The sequence below is a fragment of the Seriola lalandi genome, unplaced genomic scaffold (genome assembly GCF_002814215.2).
Source record: "Seriola lalandi dorsalis isolate HSWRI2012SDOR001 ecotype SW California unplaced genomic scaffold, Sedor1 jcf7180002054947, whole genome shotgun sequence".
NCBI classification, from domain to species: Eukaryota; Metazoa; Chordata; class Actinopteri; order Carangiformes; family Carangidae; genus Seriola; species Seriola lalandi.
Genome location: NW_019525498.1, coordinates 1,234,224 through 1,250,610, shown reverse-complemented (window position 1 = coordinate 1,250,610; position 16,387 = coordinate 1,234,224). Strand labels below are relative to the sequence as shown.

The 16,387-nt window shown below is 41.2% G+C and overlaps 1 protein-coding gene across 3 annotated transcripts in view; it reads left to right on the top strand.

The window, feature by feature from the left end:
• Positions 1–307: 307 nt before the first annotated feature.
• tab2 (TGF-beta activated kinase 1 (MAP3K7) binding protein 2) overlaps positions 308–16,387 on the top strand; it is a 41,729-nt gene continuing 25,649 nt past the window's right edge. For 2 of the 3 annotated variants that reach the window (XM_023394341.2, XM_023394340.2), the window contains exon 1: positions 308–683. The gene's annotated coding sequence lies outside the window, so the exon portion shown is untranslated. The remainder of the gene's footprint in view (positions 684–16,387) is intronic. The other variant, XM_087170399.1, reaches the window with a different exon arrangement.

Below are 16,387 nucleotides of genomic sequence, written 5' to 3'. Positions count from 1 at the left end.
AGGTCATTTAAAAAAAATAAAAAGCAATTTGTTAATTTATTTATTCATTTACGTAGCTATTCTTTTTATTTACTCAATTAAATATTATATATTTATTTTAGTAATTTATTTATTTCAGGATTTATTTCATAGCTGCATTTATTCATGTATGAATGTATTGATTTATTTAATATTGATTTAGATGGCATTCCATATTTCTGCAGCTCAGCCCATTAACAATCACAACTTTCTCCTCCCTCCCTCAGAACAACTTTGGGAAACTTTAGAAAAAAAGAAAAACAAGTCTCGCGATAGTAGCGTGCTTATGCAGCCGCCATATTCTGTGACAGTATTTTGATTCGTATCTGCTGGAAGTGAGGAAAAAGAGAAAAGTGAAGTGCTGTCGAGGGGAGGGGGGGGGCTGAAGAAGAGGAGCTGTCAAAAAGGTATTCCCGAGTCTCTGTCCAACGGCGGACGGCTGAGGCTCGGTATCCCTCCTCTAACGCTATTTCGAGGACACACAAGGCCCGGGGCCTCGGTGCAGTTGGCTCTTCGTCTCCCTGGTAGTAGCTGGACCCCTCTCGGCTTCTCCTCTCCCAGCTCCGCGGCCCTCTGGAGGTCCGGTGGCGGTCTCGGGTGTTGAAGGCGGCCCGGGGAGCGGCGGCGGCAGCGGCAGCCGAGACGGGAAAGTAAGGTACATTAAGGTAGGCTTTTGTCAGTTAGCAACAGCCGGGAGAAAACCCGTTTTAATAGCGTTACTGCGAAATGTAAAAGCGTTTCAGTCGTGTGTGATCAGCGCTGTTGTAAACGGCCACACACTGTTTGAAAGAAAAACTTTTCAGATGTGGAAAAAGTTTTTGTCTAAAGTGAAGCAGCTAGCTAAGCTAGCTAACCTGAAGTGTTTGGAGGCTGTTCTCGTCTCGGCCGAGTTACAAGTCGCTGTCTTAAGTTTGAAACACACTCGTTAACTCCCACAAGTCTCCTTAATATTTAAACCCGTAAATAGACATTTTGGCTGTTTTTATTTGAGCACAACACTGACTGACGCTACATGTTGTGTAGCCCATGTTGGGCTAGTTTTTCCATTGAGCTCTCAGTTGAAACGTCGCAGGGCTAGTCGTGGATGGAAACGTTAAATCATAAAACTGTAGCTTCACCTAACGTCACACACGGAGCGTGTTATTTCTAACACGACTCCAAATAAAGCCGTTACACCTCAATCAATGCTTTATTTTTTGCTATAACGCTGAGAATACTTTGTGTAACATGGAAACTTTGTTATAAGTAGTATCCTAGCTGGGTTGCCAGTTTGGTGCAGCCCTGTCCTTTTCATAGTGAGATAATGCAAATAAAGCTTCCAGGGTATAAACATTGATTTGAATTTTAGTGTTGCACAACTGCAGGCAAGTTGAGTAAAAGGGACACACGGTATTCAAGACTGTGTGTGTGATTGTTTAATGACTCAGGTGATAAGGGTGTCACTTCACCTGTTTGGTAACTACATGTCTCTGACTGTGTCTCCCATGGATCAGATGTTCCTGATTTGTGGTAGTTGTGAGTGAAACTGATAATTGGGATGAATCTGAGCCTTTGCCAGCTGAGATGACACTTTAGTAGTTGTTTGAGTGAAGAGGAGAGATGTGTATCCTGAGATAACCTAACCTGTCATTATCTTTCTTTTTTATTTTATCTGTTAATATGTTAATTGAAGATCGTAGAGATATTTTCTTTGCTTTCTCTTTCCATGTTGGTTATTTTCATACAGTCCAAATTGTATTTAATCATTGCGATTGCAACCAAATGTGACATGAACATTACTGCGTGATGACAGGTCTTTTCTTATTTTTTTTTAATGCACTGTGGTTATACAGCCTCTTTGAATTCATGTTAGGCCATTTGCGGTGGTATACTTGGCCTCTGGGTGTGTATGACAGTGTGTTTCTCCATGTTGTATCACTTAGGTTAGTCTTCATATTAACACACCAGCCACCAGTCAAATGATGCAAACTGTTGGTTGTGGCTGGAAAGTCTGTCAGCTCTACTAGCCAGTTTGGCAGGTAATTGGCCTGTGTCCAATTAGTGTTTTTATTCTATTCTCACTGGCAGCTAAGAAACGAGATTGCCCTTTGAAATCCAAAACGTTCTTTGTTTCAGTGCGGTGTAGGTAAAAATCACACATTCATAGCACAGCCTTCCTGACTGTGGTTGTTTTAATCCAGGCTTCTAGTTTTACTCTGTCCTCTCAGAATCACTCCTCTGTTGGCCTCTGAACACCTCCAGTCTAAACCCTCTTGTCATAGCTAGATTGTAGGAGTGTATATCATTCATTAGCAGCTTGTGCCTTTCTTGACTTGCAGTCAACATTGCACTTCCTGACCAATAAGCTGCCATGGCCAACTGTTTATAGGTGCAGACCCCTAACTGAAACCATGTGTGCCTGTAGCTGGGCAAATATGTTGCTAGGAGGCCTTGCTGATTTGCCACTCTTTGGGGACTCGGCAACGAATGCTCAGAGCCTGTATGATCAGTGCTAAATCAAGATTTTGGTGAGGATCATGTGCTTGTAAAGAATGACAGGCTGCTAATTGCTTTGTTTGGATGTCATTAAGCGCATGCTAGCAGGCTAAATCAACATGACTAATGCACAGATTACAGATCTCAACTCTGAGTGTTTTACCTAAATCGCTTCGATGTTTGTTGATAGAGGTGAAGAATTGGGCTCACTTGTTGTGTTTGCTTTCGTACAGTAAACAAACAGGACTAACACTTGTGCTTGAGAACTTTTACAACAAGCTGAGTTTTGTGGCATGTTGTCGAGAGGTCTGTGCCAATACTTAAATCTTGTTTCCAGAAAAACCTGTTTCCTGATTTATCATTTGCAGTTTGCACAACTTATCACCAGAGAGCAAAGGGTGGGGGTGCGCTGTGCGTTCCTTATTCACAAGGGGAAGGATAATTACTGCATATGAGTGTGTTTGGATGGAGCACAAATGCTTGTTGTTCGGATCAACGGTGCAGAGCCAGTTTAACCCAGGAAATGATATAGGCTTACCTTTTTCCTTTTCTGTGTGTCAGAACAGATTTTCTTTATGAGGCTGCAAACTCTGGGCTTGTGTAGATATAATATGATACATGTTCTTTCAGGCAGCTCAGTGACCTGTTCACATAGGTTCCTATTCAGCGTCTGTCTTCTAGTCAAAGTTAGTTCAAGTCAGTTCAAGACCTATAATGCCAAATGGGAATCGAGTAGGTGGAGGGGAAGGATCCATCACATTATGCCCATAGCTGCAGACTCAGGAAGAGGGCTTGGTGTTGTTTAACCCTCCCCCACTACAGTGTGTGGTTGTCAGGAAGAGAGGCTCTTATTGGAGCCCCCTCCCCCTGTTGAGCTCTCCTGACTTCTCCGCTTTAAATGGAGTCCTCCATTACACATGCTGCTCATGGTCCTCTCCAGTTCAAGGGTTAAATTGCATGCATTGAGGCTGACGCTCAACAGTCCACTACACCTCTAGCTGTTGCCTGCTCACTGCTTGTTCATTTCGCTGTGTGCATTATCCACAGTTATGGTAGCGCTTGCACAAGACCATTCGTACAAGTGCTATTTGTGCACAGTAATAATAGTATTTGCACAAGAATTTGTTGTCGTGCACGATTAGGGCTTAGTTTGATAAGTGTTTTTTTTTTTAAATTTCTATTTCTGTTTTGTTTCTGGCCACTTCATACATGCAAGTTAACTCCTGGGAACAACATGCTTGATTTTCTTAACCAGCCGCTCACTAACTTAGTCTGTCCATGCTAACTGGTGCTGGGCAAGTGTTTCGTTTATTATAGATTGTTTGCTGCAAACATCTGCCTGCTGCTCCAAACAGCAGGGTGGTCAAACTGAAACTCTGGCCTAAATGAAGCTGAAAAGCTCCACAAAGCTGAAGAGCTTGGTGATCATTTTGACGAGACTTTTGGCACTATGAGATAAATTAATACTGGTCATACTCAGTCAATACTTTACCACTAGGGCCGAATGTCAGCACCGATCTCGCAATTCCGTTTGATTGGATTAAAATCTCGATCGTTCCGTTATATCAGATAAATACCAGTGTTGCGTAAAGTGCTTGAGGCTAAATTGTAAACACATTTCCCAGTTGTAAAACTCTGGGCTGTGGATTCATTTTCTTTGGCAAATGCAAAATGAGTAAAATATGACGCATCTATATATTTCTAAGTAAGCCTACATGTGCAGTACAGTTGAGATAATAATACAAAAATAAGAGCTGCCCCATACAGCTACATATGGACTGTCAGCAGCAGATACCTCAACTACATACAAACATCAAGTTTAAGACCGAGCACAGACAGGACAGACATTAAATTCATCTGGGCACCACTTTACAATCAGACTACCCCTTATAAAGGATCTATGAATGGTTTATAACTAGTTTATTATTAGCTTGTTAACACTTTTATAAGCCGTTATAACACATCAGAAAGAAAAGGGGCAACAGTGACCCGTTGCTTGCCAAATAGTGAGCCCACATTTCTCTGTACTGTTCAGCCTCATATCTCTTTGTTTTTCTCCATCATCCAGCGTCTCTACCTGCTGCTTCATCGCATGTTGAAGTTACCAGCAATTAACCACCGTCAGCGTCTTAATGGTCAAAAAGTTTCATCTGGCAGATCAAATTATGGCAGATCACATCAAATGATCAGATTCAAATTGTTTACCTCGACATGCTCTCAGCAGCCGTCCTCCCTACGATCACAGCAGATTGTTCTGCACGGTGGCAATTAACATGGAGAGGCTTTTTGCTGGTTGGTCTCTTCTTTAGGACTTTAGCCCTCCAGGTAGAACACAGGTGGGAACCATCCTTTACCTGGTGAACTGCTCACCCATCCTTTTGTCCCACTGTTCACATCTCTGTGATTCTCCCTCCAGCCACCTTCCTGTTCCTACCATTTATTATCACTTACAAACATTAATAACTGGTTAATCATTAATAATGATGTGTTTCACACTTAACAATAAGGCCCTTTACCAGTTATAAACGATAGTAACTCATTGGTAGGATTAACGAGTGGTCAGCATTTACTTCATCTTGCCAAAAAGTGAGCCTGCATCAATGAATGAAAACTGTGTTATAACTTTATTATTGCTTGTTTATGATTTATAACGTGTTAACAACCACATTAATAAACTTTAATTTATAAAGCCTTTATATGGGTATTCTTATTGTATTGTCAGTTGGCAGTGAACAAGTCGTGACGTCTAAGAGTGTAAATAAGGATTAAGTGTTTTCATCAGCAGACAGCTCTGATACTCTCTGCTATGGACACAATATTGTATGTAGTTTCTTCACCTCTCCACAACACCTCTTTATTTGTTCAACAGGTGACAAGCCACGTTTTAATACGTCAGACCAACTAATGGCAAAGGGGTTTGCAGCAATTCACAGGTTAGATAATGCAGATAAACTAATGAAGATTAGGGATGGCACAAAAATCAATATTTTAGTACCAAGTCGACGCCAAGAAATTTCTCTCTGCAGAACTGTAGATGTTGTTGGATAAGAAGAAAGGAGGCACAGTAAACAGTAATAGCAACACATGGAGTTGCTGCAGCAGGTGAGGGTGCAGCAACAGGTCCACAAGACTGGTTTATGGAGATATTGCGTACGTGGATCAGCGGGGGCGAGTTATAGACGACCAAACGGTTTCACAGAGGTTTTAAATGAAAGGAGGAAACACTTCAGACTGATATGAGCAGCTCAGAGACGGACGTCAGATCTATGTACAAAGTTCAGACTGAGTCAGTCTATTATTCACTTTATATTAACACGTCTCCCTTATTGTTTGTGAATTGCGAATGCTGGCGTCTGTTGCGCACAAGGGCTAACGTTAGCTTGTTGAAGCTAATATAGCCTCAGCTCATAACATAATAACAGGATGTAACGCTGACTTTTGAATGAATATTTTCACACCGCTGTTCTGTCAACTGTTAGTCAATTTAAACTACAGCTTGCACAGTGAGTATATAGAGGTGTGTGTGTGTGTGTGTGTGTGTGTGTGTGTGTGTGTTGGTGTGTGTTGGTGTGTGTGTGTGTGTGGGTGGAAGCCTCTGCTGTTTTCATGTTTTTTTTATGCTGTTTGGTTTTGAGAATCGCTGAACTTCATTGGTCTGGTATTGTGACATCCCTAATGAAGATGCATGAAGATTAAGCAATGTCTGATAAAAATGTCAAGATCATACAGATATAGATCGTCGTCATTGTTCCCATTCCACTAAGCCATTGCTATTTAGTCAAAACTGGGCTCTTTCAGTACTTGTATACAGATTTCTCGATCTGGAAAATAAAGAGAAGTACCACTGACAGTTTCCATTTTAGTTGCTGGAACACATAAATGTTTCTCTCAGGCTCTTCCTGCTTCTGTTTGTTGTTGTTTATGGAATTTCTTAGATACATTACATTGAATGTGGTTTTCTCCTCTTGTTATATGACTGTTTTAGACGTTGCTCACTTAGATGATGAATTGGAAGGTTAGTTAAAAACAGTTAGCATAACCCAAAAAAAAAAAAAAACCATCCCGGTAATTTAGATCGGCTGTGGCGCAGCCTGAGCTCATTGTGTCATTGGGTGATAATCTGCTGCTGATCCTGATCTCTCAGGGTTTTTTGGAGCTCACAGTTTCTATGACAGAAAACGTATTTTCATGTAGACGTTGAACTTTTTGCAGAACTTCACAGTGAACTTTGCCGCTCTGTGCAATTCAGGTTAAAGTTGCTTCAGGCAGCTTTTACAGCCGTCAGCTGGTTATTGCAACGCTGTGCCCACGAGGTGCAGCTCCACTTTGTCGGCCCTCTGTAGTCACACCTTACCAATGCAGCACGCACTCTGCAGGCAAAGGTGTTATTGTAGCTTACCTTGTCATTGTCTCTCTCATTACATGGATCAGTAAACAGCAGAAGAGTGAACCACATCCTATGCAGAGACTCTGCAGAGAGCTGAACCCTCCCCCATCCCTGTGCCCTTGACCTGGGCTCTGGGTTTCATCTCTGATGCTTTTCTTTTCCTGCCCCAGCTTCCCTAAACTGACACATCCTCTGTCACAAGCCCAACAGACCATGAACTCCTTGGGTGGGTCTAATTCCTCAAGGCTGTTTTATTAAAACTTTAATTTTAGCACCGTTCTTTATTTAAAAAATCGTGTCAAGTCATCTCTGAAAGAACACTGTCATCACTGTCTTGGTTCACATTTGCACAGGCACACACATGTACACTTGGGAGTGGCCCTGTAAAACCACTGTCTATCCAGGGAGTAGTTTACCTGAGGGTTGGACAACTTAACCTGGCAGCCTCCTCAACACAACAGCCACTAATGCTCCATATTTATTTGAAATATTCAGCAGTATTAGAATTAAATGTTTCACAAACTGTTTAGCTTATTCAAGAAACATGTGCATTGACGTCTAATCTGCAACAGGATCATAGAGAGATTATTCACTCATGAATTGTGATGGATATTTTAATGGCAGACTGAAATACTTCTCTATATTTGTTAATTATCGTTGGATGTTTGTGAATTTACCGTTAATCATTAAAACTTGATGGGCGCTTGCCATGTTGCAGTGACTCTTAGTTTCAGCGATGAGTGTCAGAAAACCTTCCCGTGTTCCTGGTGTGGGGAGAAAGTTACATTAACCCCAGTTTTACCAACGTTTACAGACTGCTGAATTGTTCAGCTAAATAAATTAACTCAAAATAGAAGTCCTGTGTAATAGCTCTTGTAAATCAGACTCAAACGCGATGGAATAATTAAAGAGGAGCTTTTCATGCTAATGAAGTGTTTTTCAAGTTTCCTTTACAGAAACTCAGCTATGAAATAGGATAGTAGTGCAACCATCAATTAAAGGAGCATAGTAGAGCTCCTCCGCTGACTCCCTTTGGATGTACCATTTAAACTAATTGGAACCAGAGCCGCTGGTGTGTTAAACAGGCATGTTTGGAAAGACAGCAGTGCAGCTCTCGAGACGCTCCGGCATTGTTAGTGGGTCCAGTGTTTCTGCTTCGAGTGTTCATCACCACCCTTGTTTCTGTTCATGATTTATTGGTCAATCGAAGCGGCAGACCAGGACGATTAGGGCGCTCTTTGTTCCGAATGGCAAAATGTGCCGTCACAACAGCAGCGCGGTAACATGTTGAGCCCACAGAAAACTCGTTCACTTCCTGTTGTCAGACTGAACGTCTTCAGTGTGATTTACTTTCACATAAAACCAGGTGCAAGAATCAACAGGTTTTGAAGATTCAATTTGACAGAGCAGGATCATAGAAGGGAATCGAATCACATACTTGTACATACTTTTTGAGTTGTTTCTTCATAATAGACACTTTAAGTCACCTCAAAAGTTTTTGAAAGTAAAACTGTGTTTTGTGTGTGTGTGTGTGTGTGTGTGTGTGTTGGCAGTCTCTGTGTAAAAATGTGTCACTTTTCCAAATAGCGCGTATCTCCTTTACAAATGATTATTCAAAGTTAATGTTAGCTCTATCGTGGTTTATCAGTAAAAGGTCAAGCTGCCAGCTGTGTCACATTCTTCCACACCAGTTAATAGCTGTTTTGAATTTTCAAGCAGAAAACATTTCTCAGATTTCAAACTGGCTCTCTGTGACTTTTCCTGGACCCACTCGCAGAGCAAACCAGCGCTTTGACAAACAGCCGTTCAAATATTAACTGTAATTGCAAAGTATCCCTTCAAGTTGCTCATTGACTTTGTCTTATGTCCACAAATCCACTGACCTTTCTAGTGTTACGTGTAACTGCGCCGCTGCTCCAACATGAGCTGCTTTTTTGCCTGCAGCCACGGAGGGACAGCGTACAGGAAGATGGTTCAGTGGTTATCTTTGGCCTCTGTGCTCCTCACAGTCATGCAGGCTGTAGCCTCTGCAGCGGGATGTGTGTATGTGACACAAACACTTCCTCTCGTCGTGCATTACCCTGAGAAACACCTCAGTCTGCATTTTCACATTTGGCCTTCGCTGCTTACTTTTACATGTCAGAGGAGCAGGGTTCGTGTTGAGACAGAGAGAAGTATAGTCATGGACCTGGTCGTCCCGTTTCTTTTCTGTGATACATCCACAACTCTCTGATGAGGACACACGTATATTTTTGTAACACATACTTCTTAATTAAGTAATTTAATTAATTTTAACAGAGTGGTATTAGTGCTAACATGCAAACTAATAGGCTTTAGTTATATGACATGTTCTAGTTACTTGCTATTTAAAAAAATAAATAAATAAAAAAATAATTTTTGTACTTGTTTATTTTATAATTCTTTTCATTCTTGAGAGATGTACAACTTTGTCATTTATTTAATGTGTTTCCAAAAGAGAAAATTTATGCACAGACTTCCATTAAAACAATAATTTCAAGTTTCAACTAATATAAACTCTTCTGTTTTCATTCCTTTAAGGGTCATTCTAACTGATAATAATCATCATAATAAATTAATATAATAATAGTGAGTATCCAGTGAAACATCATATTTTTGAGGCAGTTATCAAACGATTTCCCTAAAAAAAAAAGTAAAATAAAAAAAAAGAAGGAAAAAAAGCTGATATATTGGCCTGAGTTTGGCCTAATTTATAACACTTGTTGAAAAGCTTTTATTGCACTTAATGTCAGAAGTCGTCAGCCTGTCTGTGCTGGTGTGTGTGGGAGGGGGGAAGACGCTCACAAGGTGAAACGGAAAGCAGGGAAAAGAAATGCGACTGTAAATGACAGCAACACACATCTGAAAATTTCACTCTGAGCTGAAATGAAAGGAGCGTAAATTACAAACACAATGTTTTGTTTTGTCGTCTTTTTTCATTTGCTTTTACTTTTGATTTCTTCGGGGGGGCACTGGCACTGAGATTAGTAGCTTTTTATGTCTTTTATTTCCTTTAAGGCACCGACCTGTTACTGGCCTGGTTTCATGTGGTCTCCCTTTAATGTTTTTTTACAGGCTCTCTGACTTTTCTCTGCTCTGAAATAAATAGACGTCTAACGCACTAATTGCTGATCTGTATCGCTGTTTCGCACCTTGCATGACATCCAGGATCATGATTATTGATTTTGGGGAGGTTAATGAGTTCAGTTTTTTTCCAGCCTGCTACAATTAAAGCTGTGACACGTACATGGACTTGAAGGGATTCCCCCTGTTTTTAGCAGGAGTTGTCTGAGAGCAACTCTTTTCATTACTTTGTTCATTGGCTTTCGTTCATTTTGAATTTACAGAGTAAAACAGAACATTCAAACATTCATTAAGACCCTCCCTCCCACCCTTATTAACTTACTTAAATATTGTGTTATGCATATAGGTTGAAGTGACTATAAACAAGAATTAAAATAACTTGAGTAATGTCCACAAGCAAAAATATATAAACAATAAAAATAAATTAATAAATAAATAAACACATATACATATATACTGTATACACACATACATATTTTTCTATTATTACTTATTGTTATGTTATTGTTGGCACTGCAAAACTAGAGACAATGGGATCACACCAGGCGCAACACCGGTCAGCATGTTGCTTTACAGTCCCATGAGTATTATTACTGCTGACTACGTGGTGTTGGTTCAACGTATCTTGCAGGTTGTGACTATCACACGGACAAAATCTGTCCACAGACAAATAAACTCCTGCCAAAGTGCTCAAATCCTCCTCTGTGGTTGTTGCTGCTACAGTAGGTGTCTGCAGGACCACGTTTACACACACACACACACACACACACACACACACACACACACACACACACACACACACACACACACACACAAGGTGAAAACAAGAGGCCGTGGTGTGGCGGCTGGTAAACGTTAGATGTAGCTGGAATAAATCCTGCATCGTTTCAGGTTTTAGGTCAAGTGTGAGTGAAGAATTCTGAAAATGCTATTTTATCAAAATGTTTAACCACGTTTTGAGCAGATTCAAATTTTCTGTATTTATACCAAGACATGGTGATGCAAACTACAACCACCCACATCACTAAAATGTCTTCTCACTTTCCCTCAGTGTGTCTAGCCAAGCGCATAATTTTGAATTGATTTGGCCAGATATTCACTGCTAAGACTGTTTAAAAAAAAAAAAAATTAAATTCATGTTCTTGGTTTCAGTGAATAAACAAATAATGAAATGATTGATTTATGTGTCAAAGGGGCATCACACCAGAAACAAAACAAACATGATCTCTAAATAAGAGTTTATTCCTTACATTTTGTCAGACTAGCAGCTGAAACCGTTTCCCTGAGCGCGCTCAGTGCGGTCTGCCCCAAGCTACCGTTCAGATATTGAATATAATACATGTAGATTTGTTTATAATAAACGACAAACTTCCTGGTAATGTTTCTCTTTTGTGGTGCAGTTGCAGCTTTCTGCAGCCGTCTGCTTAATCAGAGGAGAAACAGGTTTACATAAAGGTATGGTAAAAGCAGCAGCAGCCACAGGGAGCTGATTAGATTAAGAGTTGCGTGCATGAAGACTGGAGCTACTTCAGACTATAGCTACATAGACAGCACTGTTTAGTAGAATAAACCTATTTTTGCAGGATTTGTAATCATTTTCATAATTGCATCCATTAATAAAGGCAGTGTGAGTAAGGAGCAGATAGTGAATCGATCTCCCAGCTGCTTGTTTTGTGTAGGATGGATATCGCAGGCTGCCGTCTTATCACTCCCTTGCTTATCCTGTGGGCAGGTTCTGGCCCCACATCCCCTCTGACTCCCAACTGTTCCTCGCAGACGCAGCATGGAGAGCTTGTCTTGATCTGTGCTGTTTGTAAATGCCATACAGGGACTGCTCTGTCCTTCATCATTTCTCCCACAGTCTGTTGATGGTCTTTCATCTCGCTCAGGTTTTTTTTTTTTTTTTGTACCCACTAACGATGGGAAAGGGCTTTGATCTAGTGTCCTATCAGTAAGAGTGTGGGCTTTACGCTCTCATACTCCTCCTCGCTCCCTTGCAGCCTCTCTCTGAAAACATATTGTCAGGGCGTGGTGGACAACGCAGTCCACCCAGCTGAAGAGCCTTTGTTTGTTGTGGTTCAGCGTAGCTTTGCCAAGGGCAACTGCCTGAGTGGATCTCTATGACATTCTTGCATTAGTAGTGGTCTGTTAAATTAGACCCTACGTTTCCTGATGTTTTGCAACTTTTTGCATCTCGGATACAACAACCTGAGCTCTCGAACAAAACAAACCTTACTTCCCATAATACTTTGGGTGGACTTAAAGTTCCACACACTCACATCTGCAATCTGCAAAGGCATAAAACGATTTGAATGCAGAGATAAGTTTCTATAACTATCCAGAGATCCAGTACAAAAAAAAGACATGCTGCTCAGAGTCTCTCCCTCTGTTTGAGATTGTTTCTCATAGTTTCATTGCATATGTGTAGAGCTGCCGGAGCACAACGGATTGATGCTTTTTTCTCCAAGTAAAATAAAATATTTACAGTTCACATAATCCCGCTGAAATTTATTTACATTTTGAAGCACTTGAAGATCCAGATCAGCACTACAGTGTATGTTGTTACAGAGCTAATAAAAACAAATGAAATGGTCAAAGTTGTTATATTGACATTTAAGGTGTACTGACTTATTTTCAAACGTCAATCATGCAAGAAAACATTCCACCTTAAAAGTGTCCAGTAGCTGCCAGTAGCCTCTGAGCTGCTCAGTGAATTAAATCGTTAATTAGTAAAGACGCATGAAAAAGTCGGACTACTTGTGCTGCTGGAAGTGAAAGCTAGCTTAGCTACGGTTTCATAGCCTAGCCTGTTAGCATAGCTTGACTTCTCCCTGCACTGCAGCTTCACCTCAAAAGTGATGTTTGTAATGCAGCTTCATTTACTCAAAGTAAGTAAATAAAATCATTCAAAACACAAACTACCTGTTCAAACGTGTTCATTCACCTGCTGCTTAATGCTGCGCTAATTACAACCTGCTACATCCGTGGTCTAATATCACTGAGCTGGATGTTTGTCTGATGCTGCATCATATTCTCAACATGATCAAACTGATCATAAATTCAGTCAAACATCTTTCCACAGATCATTCGACTCGTAGTTGACTGATCTGTGGAAACTTGTCACCGTAGGAACAGTTTACAGGTTACATAACCTCCGAAACAAGCTGCAACTTAACCGAGCACAGTTGGTTCCCTTGCAGCACAGTGCCGTAACAAATTGGTGGTACGTGGACGTCTGCAGCAGAGCCTCGCGTGCACCCTCTGATGACGAACCCTTGCACACTCACAGATGCAGAAATTATATCTTTGGCTTTAAGCCGGGAAGTGGAGAACTGAGCAGAGGTATATTCACCTTCTCTTCCCTGCTGCCCTTTGGACTCTTCAACCCACGGGTCTGTCTCCGCCCCTGGTTAGAGATGCCATAACAGAACCGTTCTGCTGTGGTATTCCCCAGAGGAACGTTCTGGTGTTTACGTGTATGTGTGTGGTTTGGCTGCTTTTGGTGCAACGGATCAGGCCTGGCCCGTGCTGGCACCCTCCGTGGTACCACCTGCTGGTGCCATTCTGGGCAGAACCGGCGCTGTGTTGTTCCCCTCGTCCTCCGCAGGCACCAGCACATTTCACATGAGCCAACTGCTGCAGAGTCATCTCAATAATATGGAAGGTTTTTAGGGTTGTTGATCAGCGCGCACTGACTCACTGTGTTCCTGGGCAGGTGCTAAGATACCGTATCATTTGCATTGTCAACCTAACAACGGACAACAACACATTTCAGATATCCATCCATTTATATATATTCTGGGTCGAGGTAGCAGCAGGTGAAGCTAGGTAGTCCAGACGTCCCCCTCCCCAGCTCCTCCTCCTGGGGGACCCCGAGGGAGGAGCTGGGGAGGGGGACGTCCTGCCAGTTGGAAAATGACTAAATCCTTGTTTAAAACAAAGGGAAACAAAGTGGTGTTATTCACTTTTTGGCATTTTCATAAATTTACCGGACATTTTACTAAGACAACCTGGCTTCATTAATCACTGATAAAGGACGATAAGAGCGATGGATTACCTTTAGCCCCCACTTAGAATCATCTTTTCAATGGTGATGAAATGATCTCTATTAGCTAACGAGCCTCCGTGCTTCTTTGGGAATACTTTTCAGTTGTAGAGGATCAGACAATGACTTCATAAATATGCTGATAAAAGATTCCGAAAGACTTTTTTGGGGGCTGGTAACAATTTCAAGACAACCACTTTGCTTGTTGTACATTGTTAGCTAGCACGCTATCAGGGGCCGGTCCAGGTCATCGTTCTTGCAGCGTTTATTCGCCAAGAAGTAACTTGGCAAACACGGACTGCTTCTAAAGTCACTATGTCTTTTTATTTATCTGTCTACACATTAAAGAAGAAACACTCATGATCATAATAAGAACTTTTCTTCTTTTGATGGAGCCAGGCTAGCAGTTTCCGATCGCTTCCAGTTACCGGCACAGTACAGTTATATACGCCACGCCCTTTATCCACTGTGTAAGTCCTGATGTTTCATAGTGTTAAGTTTTATTGAAACAAACACTGTGACGTCCATGTGCTGTGACACGCAGCAGATGATGGCGTTGTTGGCTTCTTCCTGAACACACAGTGTGATGAGAGGGTGTGTTTTGATTTACTGCCTCACTATTCAAGATGTGACGTTTGCATCAGGAAAGGACGGATGATTGTGGAAAATAAAACAAAACAAAATAAAATGTAGATATAACGTTTTACAGTGAGAGGGAGTTACTGACATTTTGCGTGTTTTGGATAGCTGTGGTGATACTACACAGGGTTATATTACAAGTCAATTGCCCTGACGTAGGTGAAAAGGCCCTGCTCACTGAGGGGCGACAAGTATGACTTGAATGTTTGGAGAGGGCTGGAATAAGACCGAGTGGTATCTCAGCAGCAGAGGAGTCACGTGACTTGGCTGCTATTTGTCTTTTGGTTGGCCTCAAGGTGGGGAATGATACTCCTAACAGCTGCGGGAAGCATTTCCGGCGGAGGGGTTTCTCCTCTGCCAAGCACACGGAGGTCCAGCAGCACACTGGAGCAGGGATGTATCGATAACCACTCCTCCACTAACCAATACGTATTATATGCACTGAACTTTTACTTTTCTCTGACTAAGCAGAAACATATCAGGGGCCATTCGGAGGAATAGTTAATTTTTTATTTTCTATCCTGTGGAGAAATCTGACATGTTTTCTATAAAGGCATTTATATCTGATTTTATAGATTTATTCGTGGTTAATCGGCGAGAACCTGTTGGAGGTGTGGTTTATTCGTGAACTGATGCAACGAGCTGACCAAAGACAGAAGTGCAGCTAATGTCCCGCCGTCTGAGTGCTTCAAAGAGCACGATGACATACAGTAAGTGCATTTCCTCAGGCAATAAAGGGTGAAGATTTGGCCGCTGCATACTTGGCATGTCATCGCTATTAGCGCCTGAGTGCAAGCAACCTCGTTGTGTTCAATCGCCTCGCAATGAGTGTTGAGAGACGGCGCTGCCACCCAAGCTCTCGCTGCAGTTGACCCAGAGGTCACCGGTTTGAATCCCAGGCCAGCTGAGTCTGGGAGCGGGAACTGGATGACACATTCTTTCCCATCCCTCAGTCTCTGGTGTGGAGGCGCCTTTGAGCAAGGCACTTAGAGCTCACTGAACAATAGAAGCTGTAACTGTACCGAGAAGGAAAGTTTGTAGTTTTGTGTAATGTAGATGTATAAATTAGTTTAATTAGATTAATAAATTAGGACATTTATGATTTGTGATGTTAGTTGCAATCCTAATATGTTTTCCCTCTTTCTGTAACAATTTTTTTTTTTTATCAGTTAATCTGCTGCTTGATTAATTGACTTGCCAAATGATCTATTAAATATTAGGAAACAGTGAAGAAGATTCACTGTATCCTAGAGCCCGAGGTGACGTCATCAAACAGTTTAAAACCCCAAATTATTCAGTTTACTATGATTTAAGATCAAGAGCATTTGAGACCCTTTTTTATGTGATTATTTGATTATCAGAATAATTGTGGATTAATTTTCTTTCAATCGACTAATTGTTGCAGCAGTAATAAACTGATTTTATATTTTTCAAGTGAAACTACAATAAAAATCCCTCATTTCTTTCCAAACTGGATCCTTTAGGTTTTTTGCCAAGTGGCCTGTTAAAATGATTCAGTCATAGAGTGATCATTTGTTGTATCTGTTTGCAGTAATTTATTCTGGAGTCTGGTCTTAAATACGTGTTGTAGTGTAGAAGTGTAAAGTGTCACTTATTAAATGTGTGTTCAAAGTGTTAAAGAGGCATTGCTTTTTACAGATGAGTTCAAGTTCAAATTAAAGTTCAACTTGAACGACCTGCTTTGTTCTGTAGGAAATATG